This window comes from Mytilus galloprovincialis, chromosome 8 (assembly GCF_965363235.1).
Source record: "Mytilus galloprovincialis chromosome 8, xbMytGall1.hap1.1, whole genome shotgun sequence".
NCBI lineage: Eukaryota > Metazoa > Mollusca > Bivalvia > Mytilida > Mytilidae > Mytilus > Mytilus galloprovincialis.
Window position 1 is genome coordinate 85,810,782 of NC_134845.1, and position 15,804 is coordinate 85,826,585.

The 15,804-nt window shown below is 31.8% G+C and overlaps 1 long non-coding RNA gene across 1 annotated transcript; it reads left to right on the top strand.

The window, feature by feature from the left end:
* The first annotated feature begins 6,945 nt into the window (after window positions 1-6,945).
* On the top strand, window positions 6,946-10,572 carry LOC143043622 (uncharacterized). The gene is made up of 3 exons (XR_012968508.1): window positions 6,946-7,042; window positions 8,836-8,976; window positions 10,450-10,572. It is a non-coding gene; the product is annotated as an uncharacterized LOC143043622 (long non-coding RNA).
* Window positions 10,573-15,804: the final 5,232 nt, after the last annotated feature.

Consider the following 15,804-nt stretch of genomic DNA (forward strand, 5'->3'; position numbering starts at 1 on the left):
TTTAAAAAAAAATCAACATATCATTTAGCATTTTTTGAAGTTTATATTTTGATGTTGAGGTTGTGAAATATTTTTTTTATTAAGGCTAAAATGGTATTTAAAAAAGTGCAAAAATCTGTATTTTGACATTTTCTGAAAATTGCTTAAATATCATATTTTAAATGAAGAAAAAATTTACATTGGGCAGACAAGTTAATTATCAACTATAATTGCATCTTAAGTTCATATATTGAATTGTTAAAAACAGAAAAAAAAGTCTAGGTATTTTTGTATTTTTTTTGTTACCATAGCAACCGAAAAGGTTAAAATTAATAAAAATGACAAAAACAATATTTGTTCATTATCAAGATTTTTGCTATTTTTTTAATATTAATGTAATTTAACAGTCAATATCATTTTTTTGAAAATGATAAAAAAATATAATAGCTTTAATTTGAATGCCTGAAGGACAATAGCAACATAAAGAAAAGCCCTAGTAACCGATCTGAAATTGCTGAATTAATTCAGAATCAGCATCAAATACATGGTTTTTCTAGGTATTGGATGCATATAAGGGCGTTTTTCAATAAACGCGTGATTTTGACACCTAAAAAAAGGAAGGAAAATCAACTTGTCTAAAATTTTAATTCAAGAATTATTTTGAATACCTCTATTATGGACCTGTTTGTAAACTAAAAGTGCAAATTTAGATACTCTTCAAAATGATATTATATTCATAATGTGTGTACTGAAACCATTTGTCCACTACGAACTGCTTCTAAAAACATATCTTATTGCAATTTTAAATGTCTCCTATAGACATTCCAGATTGTTTACTTTATATACTAGAAAGATCTCATTTTTTTCTAAATTGGAGAACCATTTGTTATCGATAAAGATCAGACAGTACTTCACGTATGAAGGTTCAACTTATGTTACGTAGTGGACGTTTTGATGCGTTTCGTAGTTGACAAAAAGTTGCGTAGTTAACATCAACCCTATTCTATGTTAATAAAAGCATACTAAAAATTACATGAAACTAATCCTTGTTATTTGTTTTGCACGAATATAATTGAAAAAAAAGAGTAAAAAAGATTACATGGTAGTGGTAGTGTCCACTACGAAACGTTTTTCTCCCACACTTGTTTCGTAGGTGACCGTTTCGTAAGGGACACATTGACATGTTTTATTTCTTCCCCACAATCCCTGTATTACAGTAGTATCAAGACTGATTTTATTCACCAAAGCATGTATTAAGCTGTACACTGATATTTTTTTCATAATTTTAAAACCAGACACAGGAGTAGATTTGACCCGTTTCGTAGTGGACATTGACAAAAATACGGTATCACTCTGGTCCATTTCATGTGTTCATTTTTCTTACCAACAATTTAACTGCCGTTATAAAAGGATCACTTCTTTTGTAAGACCCTAATGTTTATATCTCTTGCAAACAAAATAACATTGATTTTATTAAACTGTTTATTAGCAAATTTTAATGACTTCGTTTCGTAGTGGACATTTTTTTTGTCAGGGACACACCATTTGAAATTAAAAATCCCATGTTCAAAACTGTTCATTAAAATATGTTGGCTCTAAACATACTTTTGAATTATTAAAGAACTTATATTAAGTAATAATAACACTTATTTCTACATTTTTAACGATATTTTAGAGTATATGTTGAAGAGGCGGTCTAGGGACATCCCATTTTGGTTGTTTTGGACCGTTCAGGAATCAATACCTTATAAATCTCTCTAAAATTGCTTAAAAATGTTAAATTTAATTCAAGGTACTGACTGCACAAAAAATTACTTGTAAAGATCAAACACATTTTTTTTAAAGTGACTGGGACAAGAAAACACGTTTTTATCAAAAAAACGCCCATAAATAGTGGAGTTTGAATTCTATACTCAACAGTTAAATAGTTAACACTAGATCTGCTTTTGGTTTCCATGAGATACAAACCATTATGTACCTTATAATATCTGTTTTGCAGCACTTTAAATGGACTTCTTTCGACCATATTCAAGAAGCAATTATATTTCTCTATATTTACAACTCATATCCCTTGATTTCATGAAAAGATCATTTGGTTATTGTAATAACAATGTATGGCATAGGAATTTTAGATGGAGAGACAAGGTTATTTAATAATGAAAGACTGCTGAATTTGGTGGTTCCTAAAAAATTTGTATTCCTGGATTTTTCTCAATATCTCAAAATTCAAATTGCATTTTGGTCTAGAAACGTAAAAGTAAATGCATGTGATATGCTCACCGTGTACAAAAACTACAATTCAGGCTACGGTATCGATGTTCAGATCTCGGAAGCGACTAGGGAGAGAAAGATCAATGTTACAAATTAAAAAGAGGGGATCATACGAACTCTAAAAGGAGTTAGACATGTTACGTCGACAGAGTAACTGTTATCTGTGTTTAATGCATCGCAGCAATGCCAATTAACGCTCTTAAAAAATATCACCATTGGAAAAAGAAAACAATCGGTAAGATTACAGATCCCACGTATATTCTAACATCTTAAAAATCGAATACTTCGAAAACATTCGATAGTGAGATAAATCAGAAAGATATGATTTTAATGTTATATCTAGCATTGCCATAAAAGCGGAAGGTTTGTCATGCAACAAAACCCACCTTTTGTTTTTATTTAAATGCCCTGTTCCAAGTCAGGAAAATGGCCATCATTATATTATAGTTCGTTTATTTGTGTGTTACATTTAAATATTGTGTTAATGATGTGACGTAGTGCTCCTCTTATATTTGATGTGTTTTCCTCAGTTTCAGTTTGTAATCGATTTATGAATTTCAAACAGCGGTATACTACTGTTGCCTTTATTTTTGTTGATCATTGATCAAGGAATTCTAGATAAAGACCGTAAAACCAATGTACTGTCGATTTCAGTTGTTCTTCCTCAAAATCCAGTTTTTTATGTCAGGTGCATACAAATGTAAATTAAGTCCGTATACTCCAAACATGTATAAGCGTAACGTATTAATTAAGGTAGATAAACTATATAGAAAGCTGAAATATTCACGATTGTTATATATTCTACTACTCTTATGTACTAATAGTTTAATTTTGGATGTAACGCGTCTTCTGATTGGCTGACGTCGTTTTGCTTATCATATCATAGACACAATTTTGTCATATGACCATGACGTCATCAACGTTTTTTCATGATTTACGCCGGTTTAAAATAGAATTTAGAATTAAATTATAAGAAATAATTATGCGTGTTGTTCAGTGTGCACCACATTTGATAAGTTATTTCTTCATAGACAGAAAAAATATTACAGTCATTCCTTAAATATATGCCTTTTTGTCTTGTTTTTTTTCTTTTTTTTTTCAGCCATGACGTGTTTGTTTCTTTTTTCGATATGTGAATTATGTGTCTGTTTTACAACAGAAATATTCATTTCAATCGTCGACTTTACATAGCTTATTCGTTTGACAAGATTTCCTCCCAAACTGTCCTGATTTTAACATCTGTTGCTTTCTATATGTAAGTCCTCCTCACCATCCAAACAATTTAATCTAATATTTTCCTTAAAGTTGATACTATCATTATACCAGTGTATAAATCAGACATCTAAATATAAGACATCCATTTAGAGTGTGCAATTTGATACATACACAAAAAAACCCAACAAAGTTCTATGAAAGAGCACACTCATTATTAAACTACTAAAGTTCTAATAATAAAATGTGTGTTTAATTATTCAAAAGTTAAACTACGAACTAGATGAAAGTTACTAGATGAAAGAGAACGGTGTTTTAAGTTATGACGACATTAGTTTACCGATATTCGAATATCATAAACCGATATGGAAAAGCACGGTTAGCCCGGACGTTATACTATTACCCTTCTAGAGCACCTGATATCACCCCTTGTTTTTGGTGGGGTTAGAGTTGCTTATTCTTAAGTGTTCTATGTTGTGTCATGTGTTCTATTATTTGTCTGTTTGTCTTCTTTAATTTTTGGCTAGGCGTTGTAAGTTTATTTTCGATATATGAGTTTGACCTCCCTCTGGTATCTTTCGTCCCTCTTTTACTAACATAAGGTTTGTAGTGTTTCTGATGGATTGCAGGTCTATGGATAAAACTCTTTTACTTGAAAGACACGAATGGAACTTTCTTTCATTTCTTTAAAATTGATCAAGTTTAACAAGTAATTGTTAAAAAAACTGAAACTGTTAGCTAAGTCATGATAGTTTGACCACAACTAGATGGTTTTGAGTGTTTTATTGTGGACCTTTCTTGATTTTAATTCAAATGGTGTTTTTCTATTTTCGTAAAAATATTTGATGCCGGTTATTCTCAGTGGCGGAACTGGGTTTTTGATAGAGGGTTAATGCCATAATGATGTATCTATCCTACAGAGAGGATCAATTCGTAATAAATTTTAAACGATTTAATGTTAAAATATCTTATAAAACGTGCAAAAAAACAGATTGTCGTACAGCAAAAGACAATGACAATCAAAACCAAGGAGTAAACAAAGACTCACAAAACCAAAGGAAATTTACATCAAAACTTATAAATAATAAATAAGAAACTCCACTAAAATCCCGGAGTTAAATCAGGTTCTCCGGAAGGGTAAGCATTTTCTGCACCGTATACGGCACCCGTCGTGTTATCTCTTTGTTCAGTTTGGTAATGATGGAAAGTTATTATGACTGAGGAGGAATATCAGACATGATTTCTGACACACTTTTGTCATAATGGCCAATCAGCTAATGATAACGTAAAAGTTCTTGAGTGATGACCTTAATTTGATTGATTCATAGCCCTGTCTTAGCAACTTTTGAGAAAGCAATATTCCTCGTTCAACAAAATCAACGTACTTTAAGCTAGCTCATGAGTAACGTAAAATGACAAAGAAACGATAGAAAGGAGGTAACGGGTTGTTAAAAGTATTGAGAAATATATTTGTATCAATGTCTATGCATCCGAAATGCTTAGTAAATTCATCTTTATTCATAACGAACACTTAAAGACAAGTTATATTCGTTTTATTGTAACTTATATAGAATATCAATTTTCGAGTGAAAAATAATAAAATTGTATGTGACTGTCATACAAATGAGAGAGTTAGCCAGCTGTAAAACCATGATTTCTCCATCATTTTCTACATAAGAATTTTCCTCGCAGTTCGGTATTTTTGTTGGTTTACTTTTTTATATTAATATAAGTAAAACTAATTACAGAACAAAGTTGTCCTGAATTTGATGGGTGGGATGGCTGGAATGGTTGGAAGAAATGTCGGGACGGAAAACAATGTTTCAACGCAAATGGCTTATGTGATGGGGACCCTGTGTATTGTAAGGATGAAAGTGACGAGGACCCAGATTTTTGTAAAAGTATGTATCATTTAATCTATCATGATTTCCTTAATAAAGGATTTCTGCTCACAAGGAAGCTATTAAACCAGGAGTTCTAAAAAGTGAAGTTGAAATCATCGCTTTCTAAATTTTACGCCATCAATAGTTGGTTGACCGTTATGGAATAACCGTTTCACAGATGATATCGGATATGTTCTGTACTACCGAATTAGACTATTAACCGGATTTGTAATAACATAAGCAAATTGACGGGTGCCCCATGTTGAGCAGAATCACCTTACCCGTTTGAAGCACCTGAGATCCCCTAGATTTTGGTGGGGTTCGTGTTACTTAGTCTTTAGTTTTTTATGCTGTGTCTTCTGGACTATTATTTGTCTGTTTGTCTTTTTAGTTTTAGCAATGGCGCTGTCAGTTTATTTTCAATCGTTGAGTTTGACTGTCCTAATGGTATCTTTCGTCCCTCTTCTTTTAAATATAAATGCCATTAAGAATTCCACTTTCCTTTACTGCAAAGTGCATGAATATAAAAACAGATGAGAAATGATATCCAATGAAACAAATCTTCACAAGAGATCAAATGACACACACGTTAATATCTATAGGTCATCGTACGGCCTTCAACAATGAGAAATGACAATGTAAACCAATTTATTAATTTATTCAATATATTACTTTGATAACACACCAGCCATGCAGTGAAAGCTATATTAAAAGTCGTGATGGTAATGAATGCTTTCCTTAATATTTCTCTTATATTACTTTGATAACAGACTAGTCATGCGGTGAAGGCTATATTAAATGTCGTGATGGTAATGAATGCTTTCCTTAATCTGTCTCTTCTATTACTTTGATAACAGACCAGTCATGCAGTGAAGGTTATATCAAATGTCGTGATGGTGATACGTGCTTCACTTAATCTATCTCTTTTATTACTTTGATAACAGACCAGCCATGCGGTGAAGGCTGTATTAAATGTTGTGATTGTAATGGATGCTTTCCTCAATCTGTCTCTTCTATTACTTTGATAACAGACCAGTCATGCAGTGAAGGCTATATCAAATGTCGTGATGGTGATAAGTGCTTCATTTAATCTGTCTTTTTTATTACTTTGATAACAGACCAGTCATGCTGTGAAGGCTATATTAAATGTCGTGATGGTAATGAATGCTTTCCTGAATCTGTCTCTTCTATTACTTTGATAACAGACCAGTCATGCAGTGAAGGCTATATCAAATGTCGTGATGGTGATAAGTGCTTCACTTAATCTGTCTTTTTTATTACTTTGATAACAGACCAGTCATGCTGTAAAGGGTATATTAAATGTCGTGATGGTAATGAATGCTTTCCTGAATCTGTCTCTTCTATTACTTTGATAACAGACCAGTCATGCAGTGAAGGCTATATCAAATGTCGTGATGGTGATAAGTGCTTCACTTAATCTATCTCTTTTATTACTTTGATAACAGACCAGCCATGCGGTGAAGGCTATATCAAATGTCGTGATGGTAATGAATGCTTTCCTTAATCTGTCTCTTTTATTACTTTGATAACAGACCAGTCATGCGGTGAAGGCTATATCAAATGTCGCGATGGTAATGAATGCTTTCCTTTGTGGGGATTATGCGATGGTGGAAGTAGAAGGGGTACCATGTTTAACTGTAACGATTGGAGTGATGAAGATCCGGCATTCTGTAGGGGTATGTGTTTTCTGTCTTTTTTATTTTCTTAATTATCTGATTAAAGTAACAAATAACGGAAACATTAGAATACCGCTGTTAAAATGTCATAAATCGATTAAGAAAAAATTAATCCGGGTTACAAACTGAAAACGTTGGAAACACATCAACTATAAGAGAAAACAACGGAAAACAGTTACACTGATTTGCAACAAAATTAAACGCCATTACAACATGCATAGCAACGAAATATTTGATAAGAACTGTCATGTTCTGACTTGGTACAGGATGTTTAGAAAAAAATTGTTCGTTGAACCCTATATACTGCAATGTAACATTTACCGCTGAAATGGCATTATATGACAGCAATTCAGTACAACTAACTGTTAGAATACTCAGGAAAGAGAAATACATGAACAATTAATTCATTAGTACATTTCGACAAGTTGACTACAGAATAAAAACAAACACAAAAAATTATTTTCGACAGTTGAAAAAAAAGACAATAGAATAAAATTACGAGCTATGCGTCACACGGATGTATCAACGCCCCAAAAAGTGACGTCACATGTACCTTTCTTTTACAAAAAAAATATAAATCGGAATTAAGTTTGTGAGTGTTGTTTGGTGTATGTTATAACAATTACGAGAAATCGATTGTTTCTTCTAAATCAAATCATGCAAACTGTTTAAAACAAATAAATCCTGTGCATATAGTAGCTTTATACTGAAATCATACAAATGAACTAGGTGATCAAATATCTTTAATTTTACATACGAATAGTAAATAAAAAATAGGATTAAAACGACAAACGATAAGATTGCATCATAACTAAATACATGAATGTTGGATGTAAACATACCGAGACACGTCTTTTTTTCAGCAGCCATTTTGATGAAATGTCTGAATAAAAGTTAATTTGTATACGACTCAGACGTTCCGACATTCTCGAAATCTAGGTTAAAGATAAAAATTAAACTCATCATAGATACCAGGATTAAAATTATATATATATGCCAGACGCGCGTTTCGTCTACAAAAGATTCATCAGTGACGCTCGAATCAAAAAATAAAAGCACATCCTTTTAAAGCGCTATTCGTCTTGTCGTGGCAATGAAAATATGACAACTTTTTTACTTTTTAAGTGATGCTAGCTGCCAGATTATTATTTTTTTAACACAAGAATTGTACAAATCTGTTATTTTCCTCGTTTTTGTATTCTTCAAGATTGGGAGGTACATACACAATGAAAGAACAAAGTATGGTAATGTAAATACAACTACCATTGACTACTACTGAATAAGAAAGATGCAATGGACGACAACAAAACTACAAACAAGCTTTCGATACACTTGGAATCAATTATTTGATTTATAATTTGATAAATATTTAGATATACATGAAAACATTTCGGAATACTTGTTATGTGAATTAGTTTTTTTTTCCTATATTGTGAACAAATGCTTTTGATTAATCCCGCGTGGTCTTTTTTGTACGGCATGCGACATTATCAATTAATTAAACTAGACTTGAAAGTTTCTTTGCCTAATAAGCAAGTACACATAATTGACATAAAACTAGAACTGTGGTGTTCAAACGAATCTGGATCTCAAGGAAATTTTCAATTGGCGAAAAGCCTCGATCGACACCTTCGACATGAGCTAGTTATGGTTCAGAACTTTACCATACGGATTTGCTGAGGAGTACCAAATATATATATGGTTTATATATAAAAAATAAAATGAGGTGCAAGTTAAGTTTAGTTGCAGTTAGGGTCTTCCTAAATTTTGTTTGCTGTATTTATCTTTTTTAGTACACGAGTGTGCCAACGACTATGTGAAATGTCGAGACGGTATCCAGTGTATTAATCGCAAGCATCTGTGTGACGGAACCAAGTGGTATTCTAAAATTGATTGTGCTGATAACAGTGATGAGGATCCTGAGTTTTGTAAATGTAAATAAATTTCTATATTACTTCATAAATTAAAATTCGCTTTCCGAAAGTAAAAAAGAGTAAACTGCAGACATATGAAGAGTATTAAAATCTTTGTTTATATTAGGCATTGTTCAAAGTACCAATGAATAAATTTCATTAAAGAAATAACGCGTTGTATTTTAAATTACTATAAAAGCATATACATGTCTGATTATGAAATAATTCATGGAAGCCATACACTTGTTGTAAATTTACACATTGCCAGGGCCGTCATATTCGTTAATTGTATCCCTCGCTAACTATGCTAACTCTCAGGATAAAATTCGAATATCACGGCCCAGGTCATGTGTTAATTTTCAACAATTGTATGCCTTCCATGAATTATTTCAATTTTTATAGGAAAAATACGGTCATTTAAAAACTGAAGCGAAGGTGGGAATACCTATGTGCTGCTGTTCTTTTTTACTCCCTGTTAGACAAAGCTTAAACTTTCTAATAAATCTAGCTGTAGCTTGCAGGAATTACTTCGTAAATAACCGCTAGAAAAAAATCAACTTTATTCTTTTAATTCTTAAACCGAACATTTGTTATTTTTAATCTTAATGTTTTTCTCGTAATTTATGATCAAATCCTAAGATGGCATTTCGTATCTAAGGAGCAGCCATGTTGACTTACACCTACTTCAAAGAATCATTTTAATGTAATAGTATACGAATTTCAATGGTAACAGAAAAATCTCCAGCTTCAGCATTTTCATATGTATGACGTCATAATTTGAAATGACTTAAATGCAACAAAAGCAATCTTTAACTTCAGCTGAATTTTATTCTATTTTGATTGGTAGATTTCTAATTTTTTTCTTTTATGCATTCAAATAAGAATTAAATTTTTGTAGTCTAATTTCAATTTATCGGTAAAGCGTTGGTAAATAGTCTCGGACACATGTGGATTTACATGGGAGGTATATTGTAACATCCATTATTATGTCTCTCTGAGTCTGCGCTAAGTATAGATAGATCGAGAATTTTGTCACGATGTTGTTTACAAAAGCGAAAGAAGCACGTCATATCAGATGTTTACATTTTAATAAAATTTTGATGAGGTTAATCAAAATATTAAAAATAATGATGCAACTTTAAGAAAAACTTAAATCAGCAACGTTGCACTTAGACTCAGTAGTTCAGGACAAATATTAATATAATTGAAATCGAGTAAATGAAAATTTTAAAAATGATAATGGATATAGGAAGATGTGGTGTGAGTGCCAATGAGACAACTCTCCATCCAAATAACAATTTATTAAAGTAAACCATTATAGGTCAATGTACGGCCTTCCACACGGAGCATTGGTTCACACCAAACAACTAGCTATGAAGGGCCCCAAAATTACAAGTGGAAAACCATTCCAACGAAAACTTTAAATTAGCAACGTCGCACTTGGCCTCAGTAATTCAGGAAACTGTTGCTACAAATACAAACGTTTCATTACAGTACATGCATGTGCTTCGGGGCACTCTAAATGTAGGGATGGTATTCATTGTTTCCCCGATGTGTCCCTTTGTGATGGACGGAGGCACTTTTGTCCAGATGGTAGCGATAAAAATGAAGATTTCTGCAAAGGTATGAGTTTTGTACATTAGTCTTACAAGTTTGATTTTAAAGCACAACAATTGCCGAAAACAAAACATAAAAGATTGGAGAGACAAAACAGATGTTTAAAATAGCAAAAACAAACATCTTTCGGAAATATTAAAGAGACCACAGAAACCTATGTTCAACATGAAAATAAACGAAAAAACAAATAATAAAAGTCGTCTATACTTCACTGTTAATGGCCTTTGTATGTTTCTTATGACAAAAATACATTGCATTCTGTAAGAAAAGAAGGGAAGATAATCTTTAGCAATGCTCGATACCAGGTATTTAGAAGGGTAAAACATAATACAAACGTAAAAGATTGGATATAACAAAAAAAAAGACAAAACGTTATGGCAAATACCAGCACGGAATTCAAAACAAAACGTTAAGCCAAATACTAGCACGGTATACAAGACAAAACGTTATGCCAAATACCAGTAGGGAATTCAAGACAAAACGTTATGCCAAATACCAGCACGGAATACAAGACAAAACGTTATGCCAAATACCAGCACGGAATTCAAGCTTTGCAAGAAGGAGAATAATTGCTGTTTTACAATATTACCAAGTCAGGAATATGACAGTTCTGTCCATTCGTTTTATGATGTGTTTTGTTATTTGATTTTGCCATGTGATTATGTGATTATGGACTTTCCGATTGGATTTTCCTTTGAGTTCAATATTTTTGTGATCTTACTTTTTCATATTTTATAAAAACTTATTTATTAACCCAATATACGTATGTCATGCTAACTAACTAACAATTTAGAAAGTAATAATGAATAGTTGCATTTTATTGTTCGAACTAACGACAACGATTGTATTCTTTTATGCCGATCATTTGCACTCATTCAATTAGTAAAGGATCTAACTCAAGATTACGATTCTTTGTCGATACACATCGATCATGTTGTTATTTCATTTAGTTAAAACCCTATTACACAGGCTACAGCACTATGATTGTACTTATCATTATTTCATTTAGTTAAACCCCTCTTTCACAGGTTACAGCACTATGATTGTTCTTATTGTTATTTCATTTAGTTAAAACCCTCTTACACAGGTTACACCACTATGAATGTACTTATCGTTATATCATTTAGTTAAACCCCTCTTTCACAGGTTACACCACTATGATTGTATTTATCGTTATTAAATATCATTAAAACCCTCATACACAGGTTACACCACTATGATTGTATTTATCGTTATTAAATATCGTTAAAATAATCAATTTTCCTACACATCATTTCCATACTATGTTTTTTTTTAAAGAAAGCTTATCATTTTCTTTAATCAGAATAGTTTTTTCATTGTAGAGAGAAGTTGTGCATCTGGCTTCACTAAATGTAGAGATGGTATCCATTGTTTTCCTTACGCATCTTTGTGTGATGGACAGGAAGTTTATTGTGCGGATGGCAGTGATGAGGATGATGAATTTTGCAAAGGTAAATAAAAAGTAAATGTAAATATCACCACAACAATGTTAAATCTGCAAATTTTCTTTTTTGTTCTTCCCTCGCCAGGATTCAACAGTAAAATCACCAAAAAAACTGAGCTCCGAGGAAAATACAAAAAAGGAAAGTCCCTTTTCAAATGTCAAAATCAAAAGCTGAAACACATCAAACGAATGGATAACAACTGTCATATTCCTGGTACTGATTTAACATTACACGATCTGATCAGGGGATAAAATTAAACGTTTTTGAGGTGACATGAAACAAATTACAATTTTGTTAATCTCTATTATATCATTTATTTCAGCTGCTTGGTTCAAATAGTAAGAACGACACGAGGACTGTTGTAAAGTAAAAGCCTAAGGAATGATCTTTTCGTCAAATAAAGATATACACATGTGAATTGTGATTGCAATTTAATCGTTGTTGTGGTTCTATGTTTTCCACATTGTGGTTTGATGTCACAATCAAAAGCTCAAACAAATTAAACGAATGGTCATAGTCCTGAATTGGTACAGTATTTTTTTATGAAGAAAATGGTAGATTGAGCATAATTGTATAGCAAGCTAAACTTCTCACTTGAATGACAGTCACATAAATTTCCATCATATTGAAAACGATACTAATAATCTTAAACCTATATAACAAGTAAAAATGTCACAAATGGGGATACAGCAATTCAAATTGTGTTTATGTAGCATAGGAACACAAAGAGCGCATTCTTAGATGTCCGTTCAATATTAGGAGACCATCATCATTTCCTTTGACTTTTTCGTTCTATAGTTACAATTACCTTAAAATCAACAGCATGTTCACAAAAAGTAAACATCCAACAACTTTACCAGTAATTTTCCTGAAAAAAGATTGATGAAAAACATAAAGCAATGCAGCATACATTTCGGGGATAATTGATATTATTTTCAAAAAGAGTAGGATTAATATGCCTTTATTTGCACCAATAGATAGTGCAAATTGATAGGTCACCGTATATATATATATTTTTATATTTTTCGGGGATATTATAAACTTATCCATGGAAATTTGAATAATTTAGCGCTGTAGATCTATATTTATTTGTGGGGTGAATTTGTTGTTGATTTCATGTGTATATGCAAACCATGATATGACTTAAGATGTTAACAAAGTTTAGACACACAATTTTGTCTTTGAAGTTGTGTAAATTTAGTGCTGTGTTACTGTTAATTGTTGTCCCATTATGTATACATACTTTTTCAAGGTTTTTATTGGTGGTTTATTATAATCTGTGAAAGAAGGACGAAAGATACAAAAGGGACAGTCAAACTCATAAATATAAAACAAACTGACAACGCCATGGCTAAAAATGAAAAAGTCAAACAAACAACACACAAGACACAACATAGAAAACTAAAGAATAAACAACACGAACCCCACCAAAAAACTAGGGGTGATGTAATTGTCTCCTGGTATGTAAAGATATTCGCGTGACACATGGCGCTAACGGGAGTTGTTAGTATGTAAAGATATTCCCGCCCTAGGCGACACATGGCGCTAACGGAAATTGTAAGAATGTAAAGATATTCCCACCCTAGGCGACACGAGTACGTTGGGTCGTATGAGTATACGCGTATGGTCCAGTACGAGCTAAATATACACATTGATCACAATATTTTTTTTTAAGTTTTACAAATTGTTATTATTACAATATAATGGACAAACGAACAATTGAAATTAAATAGATTTTTAATTGTATATATGAATCCTATATATTTTGGGACACTCGCCCAAGATGACGCTTGCTTCCACAAGTAACGTAATATTTTTTACATTTAAAATTGTTAAATATTCGAAAACAGTTGTTCTCTCACATTATGTTTACTTCCGATATCTTCAATTTCAGTGATTTTGTTCAATTAATGTTGAGCGTCACTGATGAGTCTTATGTAGACGAAACGCGCGTCTGACATACTAAATTATAATCCTGGTACCTTTGATAACTATTAGCTATTACTGATCGACATGCTTTATACAAGAGATACACAGATTTATTAGCGTGAGTTTGTTAAATAATTAAAATATAAAGTTTTTATTTCAATTACAATTGCACTTTTTTTTATATCAATTTGAAAGTTATGTTATGTTGATCTGTTATATGCATTTGTATTTAATAAACTTCACCAACTTCTTATTATTAGTCAGACCGTACGCGTACGGTCCGACCGTATGAGTATTTTGAAAAAGTACGCATACAGTCCAAATTTCTCATACGGTCTGTAACATAAACACTACAAATAGTCACGTCAACGATAAAAAATGACAATTAATATAATTTAGTCGAATTGCCTCAATGTTTCGATCGACCATCATTAGGGTCAAGACTTGGTCAACTAAAAAATGCAAACTGAAACAGATGAATAACATTTCCCGGAAAATAAAGATATTAAATACTGTTATGATCTGTAGTGGACAAAAACATATCAAACTATCAATCGATTACTATTTACTGAACAATTTCCCTGTTTTGTTCTACTAAACTAACCTTTCAGGGATATCCTGTCAAATTTTTTTTAAATGGTATTGATATAACAGCATAAAGTGTCATAAATACTTGCATTCCCATACTTAAGATGTTTTATGATCGAAAGGGACCAACAAAGACAAGTAAAGTGCAGATAAGTTAAATTTAGGTTGAGGGAGTTGGTATCCTCAGTTACTTTTAAATTCTATAAAGTTTTATTTTCGTTTCCGAAAGTAATGAGACGATCATGCATGTGAGACGTTTAGTTAGCAATCAAGCTCGGTTTAATCAACCATTTTCTACATAAATGCCTAGTTAAGAACATGACAGTTATTATTCCTTCGTTTGATGTGTTTGAGCTTTTGATTTTGACATTTAATTATGGACTTTCCGTTTTTAATTTTCTAATTTTCCTCTGAGTTCAGTATTTTGGTTATTTTACTGTTTTCGATACTGCTAGTCACTGAGAGCATAATGAGTAACGTGGTCAGTGTTTGATAATAACGTCATTTATTGCATACACTTTGTTTTAAGAAAACGAAAATATCACTTTTATACCCATAATTCATTGTTCGGCAGACCCAATCGAGACCCTTGAGAAATTAATGATATAAATTATCTTAGATACTTTACATAAATAGGCAAAATTTATCATAATTAACTTTGGATATTATAAAAATAAAAAGATGTGGTATGATGGCCAACGAGACAACTCTCCACCAGAGACCAAATTACCATACTTCATCGTAGCTTATTTAATGATCAAAATTATGTACTTAATATTTAAATGATAATGGTATATCATACAACCAGGCTAAATACCGTGATATTTAATTTTAAGTAATGTCATATCTCCTATTATTTTCTGAAGTTTCATCTGAAGGTATGTTAAAATTTTACAAATATAACAAATAAGTGTTTGAGCTACAAATAAACAAACTCTGTCTTTCCTGTTCATTAAGATTACAGTTATCATCTCAACCAATTCTAATTTAAATCTTTTTTTGTGTATATTAAGGGCTTAATGCTATAGATTAGAACTAAAACATTTTCTGTTGCAATTCGTTTAAGGTTAAATACTGGACTACAATGTTAGAATTTTTAGCTCAAGGTACATTTTAATACAATGTACTCTAATTTTCATGTGTGAAATTCCGTCTAAAACGTTTATTGTAATAATTTTTAGGTTCGTGACAAAGATAGGTGTGAAAACATACTGTTATAAATCTGTCCCAGCTAGTTCATTTATCTTTT